The sequence below is a fragment of the Symphalangus syndactylus genome, chromosome 8 (genome assembly GCF_028878055.3).
Source record: "Symphalangus syndactylus isolate Jambi chromosome 8, NHGRI_mSymSyn1-v2.1_pri, whole genome shotgun sequence".
NCBI lineage: Eukaryota > Metazoa > Chordata > Mammalia > Primates > Hylobatidae > Symphalangus > Symphalangus syndactylus.
In genome coordinates this window covers 94,188,700-94,207,891 of record NC_072430.2, presented here as the reverse complement: position 1 = coordinate 94,207,891, position 19,192 = coordinate 94,188,700, and the positions used below count along the sequence as shown (strand labels likewise).

Genomic DNA, 19,192 nt, shown 5'->3' with positions numbered 1-19,192 from the left:
GCCCATCTCGGCCTCCCAAAGTGCTGGGATTACAGGCATGAGTCACCATGCCCGGCCTATTTACTCTTCCAACTTACCTCTCACTTTCTTTGAATACTATTTTTCTTGAACCAGCAGAATTGGAATGATCCATATCCAGATAAAGTAATCATTTGTTTCCTAGTTAAAGTTATCTATGAAATGCCTGGCCCCACCTCTCCCTTATCATCCTTACAAAAGCCTTGAAAGGATCATTCAAAATACATAAGTCGGATATAATGCTAATGAGGAATCAACAATCCATAAATTATAAATAGTGACAGAAGGCAAGGCAGTTTGTGATTCAGCTCAATAGACGTTGCGGCAGGGAAACATCCTGTAATAAATCCTTTGATTGCTGAAAAACATGGTTCAGATAAAAAATCAAGTAATACTGCATATCTAAACACAAATAGAAGAATAAACACTTGCAAACTTTGAACTCCACTCCCCTGCCATTTTTAAACAAAACATAAGCTGCATGGAAAGAGTAAGGAATTTTGTAATAAATCAGGCTTGGGTTTCAATCACGGCCTTTTTTACCTCTGTGACTTTAAGCCAATGATTTAACTTTTCAGAAGCTCAGTTTTCTTATCTACAAAATGGCAGTAACAGTATCAGCCTCATAGGACTGCTGAAAAGATCAGAAATAATACACAAAACTTCTGGCACACTAAAGGCACTAGGGGAATGCTTTAAACAGCATGTTGCCCCTTTTTAAAAAAACCTTTAAAAATATTATTTCTCTGAAAATGATGTCCTAGAAAATCCCTACAAATGGAGATATACTTTCCTCTTGCTCAAGCCCACTCATCTTGCTTTCCAGCCACAGACTCCTATTTACCAACCTTTTCCCGCATAGTGGGAGGTCAAACTAAAGCAACCTAGGAGCTTACTCTGTCGCTGCGGAGAGGATAAACACTCTTGCAGGGGTGTGGGGCCTTAGAAAATGCAAGGCTCTGGTCCTTAATAAAAGAGCTGCTGCTTTCCTAACAGCACCATGTGCTTGGTCACAAGACAGATGAGGACAAAGAGAGGGTAGGTCCTTCTTGGCCCAAGTTGGAGGTGAGTGGGTGAGTAGACTGCTTTCATCTCTGACTGCTGCTAGCCATGTTTCTACCTTCCTGATTGTGGTCAAGCTACCGAGGCAAGAAATTCCCAAAGTGAAAATATACTGACAGCTGTGTTTGGAATCTATTAACAACCTTTCAAAATTACACACAGGGGCAAATTTCACCTTCACATTGCAGAAGTCATATTCCCAAAAGACTGAATGAAAGCGAAGAGATCACATAAATAAAAATAATCCAAAATGAAATGAAATTATGGATGAAGAAGGGGAAATATGAGAGCAAAACATTATCCTATTAGAGGCAACAGTTCAAAATTTTATCAGGCCAAGAGTACAAATCTTTATTTCTATAACGTTAAATTAAACTCTATTTTCATCTACTTCTGTTATAAGTCATCCAACAATGTTTATTTTCTGATGCTTTTCCTATACATTACTGTTTTAGTTTAGTATTTAATTACTTTTTTTTTTTTTTTTGAGACAGTCTTGCTCTGTTGCCCAGGCTAGAGTGCAGTGGCACAATCTTGGCTCACTGCAACCTCCACCTCCCAGGTTCAAGTGATTCTCCTGCCTCAGCCTCCCAAGTAGCTGGGATTACAGGCGTCCACCACCACTCCCAGCTAATTTTTGTATTTTTTTTTTTTTAGTAGAGATGGAGTTTCACCATGTTGGCCAGACTGGTCTCAAACTCCTGACTTCAGGTGATCCACCCGCCTTGGCCTCCCAAAGTGCTGGGATTATAGGCGTGAGCCACCATGCCCAGCCTTAATTACTTTTTAAACTGTAAACATTCATCTAGTGCCCTGAGACTTATAGCTATACTAACTATATACTTTCTACCTATGGTTTGAAGTTTCTTCAGATATGTGGTCCAGAAAAGCATTATCTTCATGAATATAAATTATTATATTCCTAAAAAAGAAAAATTTACAGCAGAGTATTTCTGGTATTTCCTTTTTCCTCTGCTTCTAGCAATCGACTCGCTGTAAGTAAAACTCTTCACAGAATTTAGAATTAGTCAGTAGAACTCTAGTTTTAATACCTAGTCCTCTCCTTTGATCTGGTATAAAATTATCCTCACAACAAGGAAATAATATTTTTCACAGATCAGACTGACAATGATTTCTTAAAAGGCTATTATTCTGGACTGGCAAGGATTTGGGGGAAAACAAGAACTTTTGAATACTTCTGTTAGACTTCTAAATCACTACATCTTTCTGAATGATAATTTGGAAAATTGACTCAGATTCTTAAAAATATATGTATTAAAAATGTGTATGTTTTTAAGTAATACATATACATGTTGTTCTGAGGTGGACAGGTCTATGCAAACCTACCCCAGAAAGTCCAAGGAAGCAGAGAGGCCAAAGAAAGAGGCTGACACACTCAGTTTCTCAGAAAGAAACATTTGATAGGGACTTAGGAACAGAAGCCATGCGTGTGTCTCAGGAGTGGCAAGACAAAATGGTGGATCCCTGTGCCCTTACCCCCGAGACCCAGGACTTATAGAAATAAGGAAAAGATATGTGTGATTCAGAAGGAATGTGTAGGACAATTGATGTGTCATATCAAGGTTGTTTTGACCTAAGGGCAGGATTTACAGTAAGTACATTCTCTTACACAAGGAACAATCAATAAACTGGAAATCTTAGAGGCCTTCTTGGAACTGGAGTGAATCAGCAGTCAACATGGTGAATTAGCATCCAGATAATGTTGCTTTAGCCTCCACACACGTATTTACAAACAGATTTGCCATCAAGTATGTGTTTTGAATATTCTTATAACAAAAATTTGAAAGAATCTAAGTGTCCTACCGTAGAATATTAATGAAATAAATTGCCATATATTAACATAACGTAATACAATATAGTATAGTCATGTTTAATGATGTCACTAAAAAATGTGTAAAAATATTTAATTTCTGAGGAAGATATTGTAGTCAGTCAATTTTAGTTTATTTACTGAGTAAACAAAAATATTAATATTAATTATTCCTGAATAAAGGAATTATGAGTGATTTTTAGTTTTGGCTTTATGTTTTCTATATTTTATAAATTTTCTGTGATGAATATGTATTACTTTGTAATCATATTATTTCAAGTATTAAAAACTATTTTAGAAACCAAGAATTTTAAGCACATTTATATTTTCTGTGTTTATAATTAGAATCCTAAAATTTTGTAGTTGAAAGGGATCAAAGGGATATTCTGGTACAAACTCAAGATCGAAAGTTTGGCCTCTAGAAATTTATGACATAATTTACACAATCAATTAGGCTTTGTAATCAATAAAGTAAATTACATGGCCTCTTCAGTTCTTAAAATGGTTCTATTTGGGCTACTTGTGTGTGTGTTTGTGTGTTTTCTTTTTAATAAAAGAGGATAAACTACTAATTTGATACAAATAAGTTCTCTTCTACTTTAAGAAACATAGGAAACAGTTCTTTACTTTCAAAAGTAGGTCACTCTTGTAGCATAATTTAGTACATCTTGAATAAATTCCTTTCAATTATCGTCAAAGTAGCTTAGCGTTAGAATTCTTGTGAGATAGCAGACTTTCTGAAATAAATTCATATGTGTCAAACTGGAAATTTCTGTAATAATATTTTTCAGTCTTTTAGAATTAAATTTAAAATGAGTTTCTGTTTCAGTCCCTGAATGTAGACATGTGCCACTGACACGCTGACAAGTTATCTGATTTACATGGCATTAGAAAGTTTCTTTTTAAAGGCAGTATATTGTTGAACTTTATAGGCATTTCCTATTCTTAGAAATATTAAGCAAAGTGTCAACTGGTAAACAGTAAAATTCAGTTCTCAAATTGTATGGATGGTTCTTCTGTTAATGTGTTAGCAACTATACAGTAAAAATATCAAAGTCTTTTTATAAGGCTTACCCATTCAAAACAAAGTTATTCATTTATTACAACAAAATTTATGTTATTACCTATTATGTGCCAGGTATTGTGCTAGATTCCAGGATATATCTGTAATAAGCTAGAGTCCATGCCCTTCAGGAGCCTACAGAAAAGAGTGGACGTTAAAAATAAGCAGGCAATTAGACTACAGTGTGCTAAGTATTAGTAGTGTGATAAGAAAGTACTAATGGTAGGGGAGAAGTAGGACAGGACATTGATAGAAACCATTTGAAGGACCTGTTCAGCTCATACACTTTTCCCTGGGAGTCACCTTCTGCCTTTTATCAGAGCCTTGTCTGTACTATGTACCTCCATCTTTCACACATGATCGGGCAAGGGATACAAACGTTATGCAGGCTAGGACTCAAAGACACGTGATCAGTTAGCTATGGCAGATAGCTTGGTTATATAAAATCAAGACTAAGGTGGTTGTTTGAGGCTATACATAAGTAGAAAAAAGACTGTTCTGAAGAAGTCTGGAGAGGAGACTCAATCCGCTTGGGAAGAATCTGCTTTGAAGGTATCTCACTAATGTGCCTGGCGAATTGGTGCTGTCTATTGACAGGAGGCCTCAGATCTTCAACATGGCACTGCTTGAGGCATGGCAGCTGGCTCTCAGTGAGCAATCCAAGAGACCAAGGCAGAAGCTGCAATACCCTTTATGACCTAGTCTCAGCAGTCATACACCATCACTTTCACTGTATTTGTCACCAGGCAGGCCATCCCCCACTTACTGTGAAAGGAGTGTATAGAAGGCTTTCTTCACTTGTTAACAACTGGAAATAAACCCAACTACCTGCCTAGATGAGGGCTTTAACACAGTAATATTGGAAATGGCAGCAGCAGCAGGAGTGCTGCAATTGAAAAGGGTAATACCAATCTCTCCCAAAGGAGCAGGCAGGTAGTTATAAGGAGGAAAAAGGGACAATGAGATTACATTTGCACACCATACACCTACTAAGAACTACTCTAGGTTAAGTAGTGTCATTTGGGGAAGGGGGCATATATACCAGGCCAAAGGACTAGAAACACTGCTCTGCATGGTGTAAGAAGTTAACTCTCCTTGACTCCTAGTACAATTGAACCAGTGTTAGGTTTTGCATAGTATATGGAATTTGAGGAGGGCATTTGGGGCAGACTGAACCCCTTTGGAGTAGTCCTAAATTGAATCATAGTCCTAAAGAGTCCTAAGACTTAGGACGTAAGACTCAAGACTTACTCTTAAAACTTAGGACTCTGGGGAGTCCTATGGCTTTTTGGGAGTAACACTTTGCTGAATGTCTACCTTTGAACATCAGCAGTGATCCTCAAATTCTTTATGGTGTATGTACAGTCACTAAGTTTTTAGGGCAAAAACATGTAATATTGAAATTAGAACTGGCTTTGAAATCCTTACCCTGCTCTTGGATATATGAACTAGTCTATTCTGGCTTCATGTACATAGCAAGTTAACTATGGAGGAGTAGAAGCAATTAAAAGAATTCTAGAATTTTCAAAAAGGGGTTCTAAAGGAGCTGAACACATTTTTCAGGTGTACATAGAATTTTTAAAAACCTTCAGGATAGGACTGAATTTCGTGTTTTGTTGTAATGTAATCTCATATATTTAAAGAAATATACTTACTCATCACAGTTCTCAGAGGCAAAAAATTAAACATAGCTAATCAAATAAAATACATTTTTCTGAAGGACCCCAGAGTCAAAGGAAGTAAATGATCTCCAACTTCAGAGTAAAAATAAATAAATAAATAAATGAAAAGAATCAGAGAACAAAAACAACAACAACAGAACCTAGTTGAAATGGATACGCTGAGTGCATGTGAAGATCGATTTGGATTACATTTAGGTACAAAGACAGTCTATGTAGTCTCACATGGAAAATCAAGACAAAGGGTAACTGATGTGCACACAGTCAACTGCAACATGAAAGAGCATCGGACTCAAAGCTCGATGTGGCTGTAGTGACCCCTGCTGGAGCCTATCTTTTAAACTAAAAACCTAAGTCAGGGCTTCTATGAGGATAACTAAAATTTTCATAGAAAAACTCATTTTGAGAGTTGGGAGAATGCTTAGAGGACATTTAGCCTAACCTCCTTACTTTATAATTGATGAAACAGGCCTTTGGCCCAGAGAGGTTAAATGACTTGCTTTAGGTCACACAGCTGGGATTACCAGAATGTAAAGATGTCTGCTCAATTCTTGGTCCTGTTTCCATCAGTGGAGTTTTCTGTTACAACTAATAAAAGTATCTATAACACACAAAATGAGATGTCCAGGAAAAATATCTTACACTGATTTTAAAATATTCACTTGATCTAGTTAACTAAAACTCAATTTTGCTGAAGAGAGAATTTCTAGTTGATATTAACACGATACTTTTTTTTCTTTAGCCTTTATGAGTTTATACAACTTTGTATCTGACTCAAATTTATTTTTGGAATGTTAAGTAGTTCTGTCCTTCACTAGGTTACCTATGTTCCACATCTCTATTTTAATCTTCTTGAAATATTTATTTGGATATTCTTTTTACATCCTTTTCCATTCTTTGCCTCTAAAATTTGTTGATAATGTACTAAGCAAAGGGACAAAAAGGAAACGATGGTAAAGGACCTTATACTGGGATTTTCTACAAGGCCTGTCTCTGATTCTTGCCCTCTACTCAGAGCTCTGGGATCACCCACTCATGAGTGCTCTTTGCATCTTCGTTTTTCTTCCACCAATCAATACTTCTCTTTCTCCACTCCTTAAATCAGAGGTCCCCAGACGTATCACGATCATGGAGTTTGTGCATTCACTCTCCTCTCACTGTACCAGAAGGCATAATCCTGGCCCCTGCTCATATCCTTAGGTAGTTATGGAAGCTGTGGCAAAGTCACTTTACTCCTTCCACATTCCCTTCCCACCATCTTTAAAATAGGTATAATAATATCAGCTATACACACTTCGCAGTGTTTCAGGGATGATCTCTGTAATTTTTTCCTCTCCAATTATTCAAGCAGGTAGCCAGGTTCTTTTCTACTTTTTTGTGTGTGTCTGGAATTTTTTGCATGGGGAAAACTTAAGCCATCTGAGGTTTTAAAACTGTTTATCTTTTATAGAAAAGATTATGGTAGGAGCCCTGGAGAAGGAAGGGAGAAGAGGGCTTTAAGTAAAAAGAACAAGATAGAAGATTGTCCCATTCTGACTAGAAAGGTTATAGAGGTTTATTGGTTTCATGACCAATTGGGAACACTACAGAGCCTGCTCTGAGGATGTCCCTGAGTAGGGTGGAAAGACCTCAGGGTGGAAGGGTTCACGATATACGATTCAAAACCTAAATGGAAGACAGACAGAAGTAGAGATTGACATTGATTCACAGGCAAGTGGCACTTTGGCCAAGGAGTCAGCGGGTTGGAAAACAGAATTGGAGGAATGGTTAAAGGGAGGCCTGAGGAAGAGTTTTAGGATGGGCCTCTCAGAGTAAGCAGAGGGAGAATATCTGTGTCCCAAATTAATGCTTACTAAAAGGCATCCACTATAAAACAGATTCTCAGTAATTAAGTAAAGAGTATGGCCAATCCTGTGGATGCCAGTTAGCTGCCTCCCCTAGCTACCCTGGAGCTTGCACAATGGACCCATGAACACTTTCGCCCTAACAATAGGCATGTTGATTATGTGTGGGCTTAGGAACATAGGATTCCTTTCTCCCACTGTGATCTGGCTAGTCTCACCGATGAGAGATTTAAGGAATCTGAGTTGAAGAAATGGTTTCATGTCCATTGGAAAAAGCTGACTTGATTAAATGGTAGAATAATCTATTGACAACTTATATTGCCACTTGTAAGACTAGGGAGCTGTCCCACAAGTTATAGTATATTTCCCAAGCCAGCAACTAATATATAATGCTATTTCTTCCATAGCCAGAATACTTAGATCCGAAAATGAAAGTGTAAAAGTATTGGTGGTTCCATTATTATTCTTAATGACCTAGTCACATAACTTTTGTTTCCAACCTCACAATGTTGTGCTCTTAGTTTCCATGGAAGGAATACTTTTTCCAGGAAACACTAGAAGTTTCCTTTGAATGGAAGCTGAGACTGCCACATCAGCCACTTTGAGGTCTTCAAGGCACTGAACCAACAAGGAAAGAAAGGGATTACCGTATTTGCTGGGACAATTAATCCTAATCATAAAGTGGGAAAAGGGTTGGTACTACAAAACAGAGGGAAGACCATGTCTCAAAGGCAAGACCTTCTCTGAGCAACTCCTTTCATATCCATATCTGAGCAATTCCCTCCATATCCCTGGTAAAATTTACAAGATTAGAGCAAACCAAGCCAAGCAAGAACCACAATGGTTCAGATATTTCAGGAATGAAGGTTTAGGTCACTCTGACTGATAAATAATAACACCTAGCTAAAATGATAACTGAGCAAAGGGAGCATGGGAAGGGAAGTGGAAGAGGGAGTTACAAATACCTACTATGGCCTCGTAAATTGTGTAGACTGCAACCATCATGCATATTTTCTAATGTTTCTCTTTCTCCATCTTCCCTGAAGTCTTTGAGGATTTGAACCTAATTATGGAATAGCTCAGGGTCTGGAAGTGATAAATAGTGGGAATTAACATTTAGGAGATTCCTCATGTTCCTGCAAATAAACCACCTCAGGTGAAATTATTACAGGTTATCAGATGGAAGAGGAGGACTGCTCCTACTAACAACTAAGACTCAGTGGAGTTTGTTAATTCAGGCAACAATTGGTGATATTTTAAGGAATGTTTTGTCACTACATTGTACAAATTATCAGTCTCCTATTTTCCACTGACAGTGAGGCCATTACTGATTTCAAGTCTAATCTATGTGTATGTTAACATCCACAATGTGCTTATACTATGTGATAGATTTCTTTGGAGGAAGGGAAACACAAGTGAAGGATTTGTAGTTGGATTCATTAGAACCTACCCAAATATTTCCATTCACAGGATCCCACTCTCCTAATCTATGCCTAGAAAGGCTGCACTGTAATGCTGAAAGCTGTAGAAGCAAATTTAGGTTTGTTTTTTGGCTATTTCAGCCCCATTGGTACAAGAAACAAGACAGTCTTTTAGGTAGTTTCTGGTGCAATCAGAACCTTTCCCATGGCCTTCATGCTCATAATTTCCACTATAATATTTTATTGCACCAGTTACTTCATCTCTTAAGCCTTGCTGCTGAGAGGCACCTGGTTACCAGCAACAAAAGCTGATCATTTAAGAAATGTTTTGTCACTGTATGGTATGGATGATCAGTATCCTATTTTCCATTGACAGTGAGGTCATTATCAGTTTCAAATCTAATCTATGTATATGTTAACATCTACAACGTGCTCATACTATGTGATAAATTGTTCAGGGGGAAGGGGAACACAAATGAGGGAAAGAAATGGCCCATGGCCTCAAGTATGTTGTGATCTGATAATCAGTAGCTAAAAGAGTTCTGCTAAACTTCAGAGAGGAAATGGGATTCTTTCAGCTGCCTCATTCCCTCTTTACTAGATGATCAGTGAACACTATATTTGTTAAGCTGAATTAGAGACGAGAGAAACTATTTCTTGGAGTGCTAAGTACTGATCTCGTGTTTCTCATAGAAGCGGTGTTATAAATGACAGTTAAGCTTTCACACTAATTCTTCAAAGCCTATTGAACCCAAAAGGTTACTGAAATACACTGTTATTTGCATATAAAATATTGTAAATATCTGGCAAAATTATGAATAGGCTTTAATTGAATAACCAGGAAACCTAATTACCATCCAGACCTTGTTCCTATGGTAAAATATATTTCATGTCTAATCTAATATGATATTGAAAATATTCTTTTCCTTTCCCTCCCCTCAAGCATATATTCCCTACCCTGGCATCTATGGTTAAAACGGAGTCCTCCTCTCCTGGCCACTTCCCAATAATGCCATGTGGTCTGGCAATGAAGGAATCACCCCTGACTAGGTGTAAAGAGAAAGGTGGCTTGGGAAATGGTTGGCAGCAGGGGTAGAAAGTAGAAGACGGGCTTTACAGCCAGGCTGACTAGGAAACTAGAAAAGTTTTCCCATGGCCTTTTCAATGCACTATATGCATCTGACCCCAACAGGAGGCCACCAGAGGCAGCATTCCCTCCATCTGTCCTCACATAAAACCCTTTTCGAGAATACCTTTTACTTCTCTCATAATCAATATTTTACAGAATGTTAAGTAACTTGTCAAAGTCCATTTAGCAAGAAAATATCAAAGCCAAGGTTGAAAGTTAGGTTTATCTTACTCCCATGTCCCTTCCTGTATGTTTTTCAGTACCCTCTGGGAAAATACAATCACCTTAAAAATAGTCAACAAGTGGGTTAGAAGAGGGGATGTCAGTTAATTAAATGACTGAATCTCAGTTGTTTACTCTGTAGACTGTAATCTGATTAAAGGAATTTTATTGTGTTTTTTGACTACATGAATACATTAAAGAGTTATATAACATAGCCTCAAAAAAATAGTCAATAAGGGGCATTTTCCACCAATTTATCCTGATAGATAAACTATACTTCCCATCAGTGGTCTCAAAGCAGCCAGCACATTAAAATCACCCAGAAGCTTTAAAATTACCTGAGCTCTGGCCGGGCATGGTGGCTCATGTTTGTAATCCCAGCACTTTGGGAGGCCGAGGCGGGTGGATCACTCGAGGTGAGGAATTCGAAACCAGCCTGGCCAACATGGTAAAACCCTGTCTCTACTAAAAATACAAAAATTAGCCGGGCATGGTGGTGGGCGCCTGCAATCCCAGGTACGTGGGAGGCTGAGGCAGAATTCTGTGAGCCCAGGAGGCAGAGGTTGCAGTGAACAGAGACCATGCCACTGCACTCTAGCCTGGGCAACAGAGCCAGACACTGTCTCAAAAAAAAAAAAAAAAAAAACCTGAGCTCTACTCCAGACCAATTAAATTAGACTCTCTGGGGGTAGGGCTTTGTGCAAATTTACCCATTTGACTCTAATGTATGCCCAAGGTTGAGAAGCTCTGGTATAATACATTATAAAGAAAATAGGCTTCGGAGTCTCAGACCTAGGCTTGAAGTCAAGATCCATAACTTGCTCGCTGTGTGACTTCAACAAGCAAGGTACTTAATTGCTTTAAGAGTGAGAAAGAAAAGAAACCTTTTCTGAGGAATGTGAGCCTCCTCTAAATTATCAGGCCCAAAGAGGCGTGGGAGTAAGGCAGCAGTGACATCCCACTTTCCCCGCTTGAGCTCATCACTTCTTGAAGCTGTTTGCTATGTGGACTCTAGACTGACTGTCACTGCAAATAGCTATAAATTAACCTAACAATGTTGCATGATGGGCACCATAACTCATGCCCTGGAGTTCAACAATGTATAGCTAATCACTAATCAATGTCATTTCTGTAAACCAATGGGAATTCCTGAAAAACAACTGTGTATCAGCCCACCGTCTTCCTTTTTTGCCTATAAAAACCTACTTTTCACAAAGGTCAAATGGAACTCTTATACAAGGTTATCAGGTCTGAGTCTTCTGGGCAGCTGTCCCCATCTTGGCTCAAGTAAACTCATTAAAATTATATTTAGTGCCTCAGCTTCTTCCTTTAGGTTGACAAGAGAGTAGATTTTTAACATTTTATTTTGAGACAGGATCTCTGTTGCCCAGCTTGGAGAGTAGCACAATCTTGGCTCACTGAAGCCTCTATCTCCCAGGCATCGATCCTCCCACTTCAGCCTCCCAAATAGTTGGGACTACAGGCACACACCACCACACCTGGCTAGTTTTTGTATTTTTAGTAGAGATGGGGTTTTGCCATATTGCCCAGGCTTGTCTCAAACTCCTGAGCTCAAGCGATCCACCTGCCTTGGCCTCCCAAATGCTGGGATTACAGGTGTGTGCCACCACACTCTGCCAAGAGAGTAGATTTTAAGTGTTTTCACCATGCACAAAAAATAAATATGTGAGATAATACATATGTTAACTAGCCTGGTTTTGCCATTCCACAATGTATACATATATCAGAACATCATATTGTCTACCATAAATACATACAATTTTTACTTGTCAATTTAAAAAAATTTAAAAAGTGTTCAGTTTTATAAGGATCAGGGAGAATGTATTTCAGCACCTCACATTACATTTGGAATATAGTAGAAACACAATAAATGGTAGCATTAATACTGGAAAACTGCAATAGTGGAGAGAAAGTGGGTTTAGAATTGGGTATACGTGGCTTCCAGTCCCATTTCTACCATTTTTAGTCTTTGATAAGTTAAACTTTCTGTGCCTTAGCTTCCTAATTTGTATAATGGTTAGAATAATTCCTATTTTAAAGAATTGCTATGAGAATTAAATGAAATAACATTTTTAAAACATCTAGCATGTTACTTCTATTGTTTGCAACCCAGCTGTACTAGTGAAACTGCCCTTGAAAACAGTCATAGAATATTCCTTATATTTAGAAATGTTTTGTTTTAGATGTGGGCATGCATAGGTTCTGTGTTTAGTGTAATAAATGTATATAACAGAATAAATTCTATTTATTCTATACTATTAACTATATCAACTGAAGAATGATGAGATTCAGAAATTTGGAAAGGAGAGCTTTATTTCACATAAAGGGTTGTAGCCTGCAGGTGGCCATCCTGACAGGCTGGGAAGCATGGCCTCTGGCCAGAAACCAGAAACAGATACTTCAAGGGTCAGAATAGTAAGACAGGAATTTATGCTGAATGGGGTGGCCAAATATGCATATTCAATAAGCTATAGGAAAAGTCAGGAATATTTATGAATGGAGAAACACATGCATGCCCACATGAACTTCATGCCTCTTCATGGGATCCATGTTAGAAAAATGGCTGTGGGCATGATCCAAGGGTGGAGTTTTCAGCCCTCTGGCATCAAAAGGTAAAGTAGAGGGCACAAAAACCCTCACTGTGCATACTCCATAGACTGGCCAGAACCACTCCATAGTCAGTGGTCTCTTATCAGGTAAAAGGAGGGGCAATGTCAGATGGATAGCTGTAGCAGTGGTAGAGTCTTCAGAAAGGGCTGGTTTCTGTTTAGCCCCTAGGGGAGAAAGCCCATCCCATCATGGCTGGGAACTCAGTTTTCAAAGTTTCTCTGGGGTCCCCTTGGCCAAAAGAGGTGGTTCTGTTGAGTCAGTTGTGGAGTGGGGAGTGCTTAGGATTTCATTTTTATTTCTTACCTACTATACCATAGAATAAAACTTCCAGATTTGGTGGCCAGATATAATGAAGGGACTTACTGAGGAGAGGGCAAGTGGAACCTACTGAGTTAGTGAGCTGGAAGGCAAATGCAGGCATCTCGCCCTTCCATCTACAGGGGAGTTTAAATTTTTCCCCCAAGGGTTTAATAATTTAAGTCCATCAAACAAACTAATAGAATAACAGAAAAAAGGCATACAAATTGACTAACATGCACATGTATGCACAGGACTCATACAAAATATGAAAAAGTCAAAAAAGGCAAGATGGTTAATGCTTAAATATTTGCTTCACTGGGGAGAGGTAAGATGGGGGATATGAGTAAATAATTTTCAGGGGAAAAGAATGAGCCCACAAAACTATTCCCTAGAACTAAGTTCCTCTGGGCTCTGGGGGACATGGAGTCACAGGGTATGGGAGGGAGAGGAGAGGAAAGGCATGGGTTAAAGGAGGTCTTGTAATGCAGATGAAAATATCTCAGGTAATGTCAGGGATGCCCTCAGAAAAAATAGATGGTAGCTTGTGGTTGAGTTAATCTTTCCTAGATCCAGAGAGGGAGGTGTGGCAGGGGATGGGGGGATGGGGGGATGGGGGTTGGCTCAGAGAAAGCATGGCTGTTGATTTCACTGATGTACATTTTCTTTACAAATACAAATCTCCTCCACAAAAAGACAGCCTTGCAGGGCCATTCCTTTCTGCAGACCATCTCAGTATCCATCTTAAAATATGTTTTTTAAAGTATATTTTGGAGTAAAATAGTTTTAGTTTCCCTTACATCTGTGTTGTTAGGAAGAGCTGTTGCCTGAACCTGACCCCCTAGTGAAGATCAAAGTGACCCAGAACACAGGGGGAAGCCAGGCTAGATTGTCATCACTGCCTTCATGAAATGGAATCTTGTACAGTCATTAGCTACTTACATCTCAGTGCTTCAATGCTGTAGTAGTAGAGGTTTGTAATCAAGATGCATTGTGTCAGCAGTGTTAAAACATCCCAGCTCCATTCTGACAACAAAATCTATAAATAGTTGATCTGGCTATGGCTCACACCAGACCCTTGTATAATTCTCTATCTTCACAAGATGTGCCTGGCACATAAGGCTGAAGAACCTGGACCAATGCCTGACATATACAAAGTACTCAATAAATGTTCCTTGAATTGAACTGACTTGTGTCCTCTGCCTGGAACACTTCTTTAGCTGAAACTAGATGTGAACATTTATTGGGTCTTACCAAGTGCCTGACCCTTTACTAGGCACTTTATATAGAGATCACCTCATTCACCTGGCAAACTCCTGCCCATCCTTCAAGATCCAGCTCAAATATCACCTATTCTGTTAAACCTTGACTCCCTCCAGCAAAGTCCTCTGTGCTTTTGCACTGACAGCTCTTTGCTCAATCTTCAGAAGAGCACTTACCACCTTCTATGTTAACATATCTGTTTACAAAGTCTGTCTCCCCACTGGAATATGAGGTCATCAGGGTCATTGTGTCCTTATTAATTTTTTTGTGTGAATGGTATATAGCACAAACATGATGAAATTAATTTGTAAAACAGTCTTATGATTTTTCTGTCACACTGAATATATTTATTTAAAAAACTACATCCTTCTAGACAAAAAGCCAGCTAATTTTTATATAACTGAGAAAGAAAGGGAGTTTCTATATAACCGAGGAAGAATGAATTCTATAATATCTGCACAGACCAGCTGTGAGAATCAACACCTCACAAGAAATACGTAATATGTTTCCGCTAGCACCTACCTTGGAATCAAACAGGTGTGCTCAGGATATCTATTTCTCCTGGTCACCATCAGCTGTCAGGTCCAATAGGCTACAACAAGAAAGAGAAGGATGAGAAGATTTGTATCTCTCTCTCTCTCTCTCACACACACACACACCCCCCTCATTTTTCACTAAAGCATTATTGCTCAAAATCTTTTTTTTTTTTTTAAGATGGAGTCTTGCTCTGTCTCCCAGGCTGGAGTGCAGTGGCCTGATCTTGGCTCACTGCAACCTCTGCCTCCTGAGTTCAAGCAATTCTCCTACCTCAGCCTCCTGAGTAGCTGGGATTACAGGTATGCATCACCACATCCAGCTAATTTTTGTATTTTTAGTAGAGACGGGCTCTCGCCATGTTGGTCAGGCTGTTCTCAAACTCCTGACCTGAGGTGATCCGCCCGCCTCGGCCTCCCACAGTGCTGGGATTACAGGCGCGAGCCACTGCGCCCAGCCCAAAATTGTTAACTCAGAGGTAAAATGGAGAGAGAACACTCACAGAGTTTTGTGAAGTTAAAATGGCATAATGTATATGAAGTGCCTGATACAGTGACAAATTCACTGCCAGCTAAAAAAGTGGTAGTTACTTATGGTACTTGTGGGTTCGGTGGCCCACACTAGACCGCACTTTATTGATCTTCTAGCTTTCTGATTCCTTTGTTTCCACTAAATGGTGTGGAGCAGGAAGCTTAGTGAGAAAAATTTCTTGACTCTCAGGTGTTTGACATGAGCAAGCAACTGGTTGAACTGTGGCACAATTTACTCAAATAGAGAAGATTGGGTGGGGAGGGTAGTGTTGATAAATCAAGAGTTCTGCCTTGGACATGTTGAGTTGAAAATTCCTATTAATTATCCAAAAGGGGTATAAAATAGACTGTTGAATATGAGTCTGGAGCAGATCAGCAGAAAATTAATGTTAAAAGTCAGAGAGCTGGATGAAATATCTATGGAAAAAGCATACATGTAATAAATGAAATGTTTTTTTCATAGTTATAAAATGGATTCTGTTCTAAAATTTTCCTTTCTACTTGTATTTGATATTCACCTTTCTATGTCAGTACATATAAATTTAGCTGGAGATACTGTAACTTTTTAAATTTCTAATAGTTGTACATGTATTTTGTTCCCAACTTGAAACATTACATGCTTTACAAATATCTTTGAGAGTTTATGCAAGTTGATCAGAGGATAAAATCCTAAAAGATAGAATTGCTGGGTCAAACGCAATGGCATACTTAAAAATTTAAAAGATAGTGCCAGATTGTCCTGCAAAATGGATAAAAAGTAAAATTTATACTCACACCAAGAGGGAAAGAAGAGGTTATTTTCTCATGCTTATCCTCATTTTGAATGAGAAATGGTATTTCACTGATCTTTTAATTTTTGTTCTTATTTAATTATGAGTGAGGTTGAACATCTTTTCACAGGTTTATCAGAAATATATATTTCTTTTTGCTATTTTTCCACTGGGTTGTTAACCTTCTTATTTTGAAGGGTTCTGGGCCAAAGGTAAGAAGGAAGCCTTTTTTTTCCTAAGTACTTCATTTTCACCCTTCTGCTATGTTTGCATTCTAAGGGTACTTCAATTTCAGGCCACATTTAGTAACCAGGTAGTATATTTACCTTCCTGCTGTAAACAATTAGAACATAGGGTAAAATATAAGAAACAACTTTTCAGAAATTGGACACTGGCAGCATAAGACTATAATTCCTAGGAGAAGGGAAACAAATCATGTGGTGCACAGAATTGTCCTAGAGGCAGATTTTGGATCACAGTACAGGGAGGACAAAACTAAGAGAAAAGCCATCTTGCTAAGTCAAGGAAACAGATCAGTAATTGGAAATGCTGAGGAGACTAGGTATTGTGGGGCAAAGGGCCAGAGAGGAGGGAGCTATGCAAAGAAAGGCTCTAGAGATCCCCTTGAATCTGAAATAGGCTGTAAATGAATAGAATGAAAGAAACTTCATGAGCCAGGCAAAGAACTCCTTAAGCACAATAGCTGAACACTTATTTGAGTTCACAATGGGCTCTGAATTCTGAGTAGCCAGAGTAGGAAGACTAGTTGAATGCCCAGGGCATTAAAAAACCCTAGAAAGGTCATGCATTAATAATCAGACTAAACTAGTCCCAGAGTAAAGGCTACTGTAGACCAACCCCAGCAAGCTTAAACGTCAGCCTTTAAAACATTAATTTGATCTACAAGTAACTTAACTCCTTGTCTAAACCAATTTCAACACTCTTCAAAGGAAGACAACAAACTTCAGCTATTCTACAACATAATATTTACAATTCCTTGCACTCAATAAAAAATTACTAGACATACAAATGAGAAAAAAAAGTGACTCGTACTAAGGGGAAAAAACAGTCAATAGAAATAGACAAATAAATAAATAAGACATAGATAACGACTGGGCATGGTGGCTCATGCCTGTAATCTCAGCACTTTGGGAGGCCAAGGCAGGTGGACTGCTTGAGGCCAGGAGTTCAAGACTAGCCTGGGCAACATGGTAAACCCTGTCTGTAAATGAAAATACAAAAAATTAGCCAGGTGTGGTGGCAGACACCTGTAATCCCAGCTACTCAGGAGGCTGAGGCAGGACAATCGCTTGAATTCAAAAGGCAGAGGTTGCAGTGAGCCAAGATCACACTACTGCACTCCAGAGTGAGACTTTGTCTCAATTAAAAATATGTATATAGAGATAGATAACGAATTTGCAGAGAAGAACTTTAAAATAGCCACTATAAATATGCTCAAGGTTTTAAAGGAAAATATGAGCATAATAAGGAAAAAATAGAAGACATAAAAATGAATTGTCTACAGATGAAATATAATATCTGAAATGAAAATTCACTTGATTAGATTAATAGACAATTAGATACTGCAGGAAGAAAAATCAGTTGTACCAGAAGAAATAGCAATGGAAGCTATCAAAACTGAAGTACAGAGAGAAAAAAAGACTGAACAGTAATATTAACATAGCCTCTATGACTTGTAGGACATTAAGTTGTCTAATTAATATATGTGTCATTACAGTCCCAGAAAATGATGAGGGGAGAAAAATATATGAATAAATAATGGCTGAGCTTTTTCCAAATTTAACGAAAACTATAAACCCCCAAATCCGGAAAACTCAATGAATCCAAAGCAGTATTAACATAGAGAAAATCACATCAAGGCATATCAAATAACACTGCTGAGAATTACTGATAAAGAGAAAATCTTAAAAGTAGCCAAAGAGTAAGACACACTATATGCAGGAACAATGATAAGTAATATTGATTTCCTGTCAAAACAATGCAATCTGAAATACAAATAACATCTTTAAAGTGTTTAAAGAAAAATGTTGGCAATATAGAATTCTAAATCCAGTGAGATGTCTCAAAATAAGATTAAAATAATGTCTTCTTCCAACAAACAAAAGCTGAGAGGATTTGTTCTCAACAATCCTGAAGTAAAAGAAATGCTAAAGGATTTCTTTCAGGCTTAAGGAAAATGTGTTATCATATAGACACTTCAATCTTCAACAGTGGTTCTCCACTGGGGAGAGCTTGCCCCCCAGAAAACATCTGGCAATGTTTGAAGGCATTTTTAATGGGCATGAAATAAGTAGAGTTGTTGCTAGCATCCAATAAGTTGAGCCAAGAATGCTGCTAAACACCTTACAATACACAGCATACCTCCCCACAATAAAGAATAATCCAGCCCAAAATGTCAAAGTGTTAATGTTGAAACACTTATCTACACAGGAAATGAAGAGCACTGGAAAATACAGATATATGCATAAATACTTAAGGCTTTTTATAGAAAATTGTTTAAGGCAAGAATAACAACAATGTATTAGGGAATTTATAACACAGGTAAAGGTAAAATGTATGATGGCAATCACACATGAAGCAGTAAAATATCATTTGAAGGTAGACTATGATAATTAAAATATATCTACATAAAAAAACAGTCAGGCGTAGTGAGTAAATCAATAGTGGAGATAAAATGAAATAATAAAAAAAATCTGAAAGAAGATAGAAAAAGAAAAATGGAACAAAGAACAGATGGAACACTAAACTTAAACCAAATCATATTGAAAATTACATTAAATGTAAATAATCTAAAAACTCCAATAAAAAGGCAGAAGTTATAAGACTGAATAAAAAAACAAGACCCAACTACATGTGGTCTACCAAAAAAAAACACTT

The 19,192-nt window shown here is 38.1% G+C and overlaps 1 protein-coding gene across 2 annotated transcripts in view; it reads right to left on the bottom strand.

Moving 5' to 3' along the window:
• C8H2orf88 (chromosome 8 C2orf88 homolog) overlaps positions 1–14,998 on the bottom strand; it is a 120,363-nt gene extending 105,365 nt beyond the window's left edge. Inside the window, exon 1 of one of the 2 annotated variants that reach the window (XM_063645658.1) lies at positions 14,983–14,998. The gene's annotated coding sequence lies outside the window, so the exon portion shown is untranslated. Of the gene's footprint in view, positions 1–4,035; positions 4,055–14,982 lie in introns of those variants that run through there. The other variant, XM_055290028.2, reaches the window with a different exon arrangement.
• Between the last annotated feature and the right edge of the window lie 4,194 nt (positions 14,999–19,192).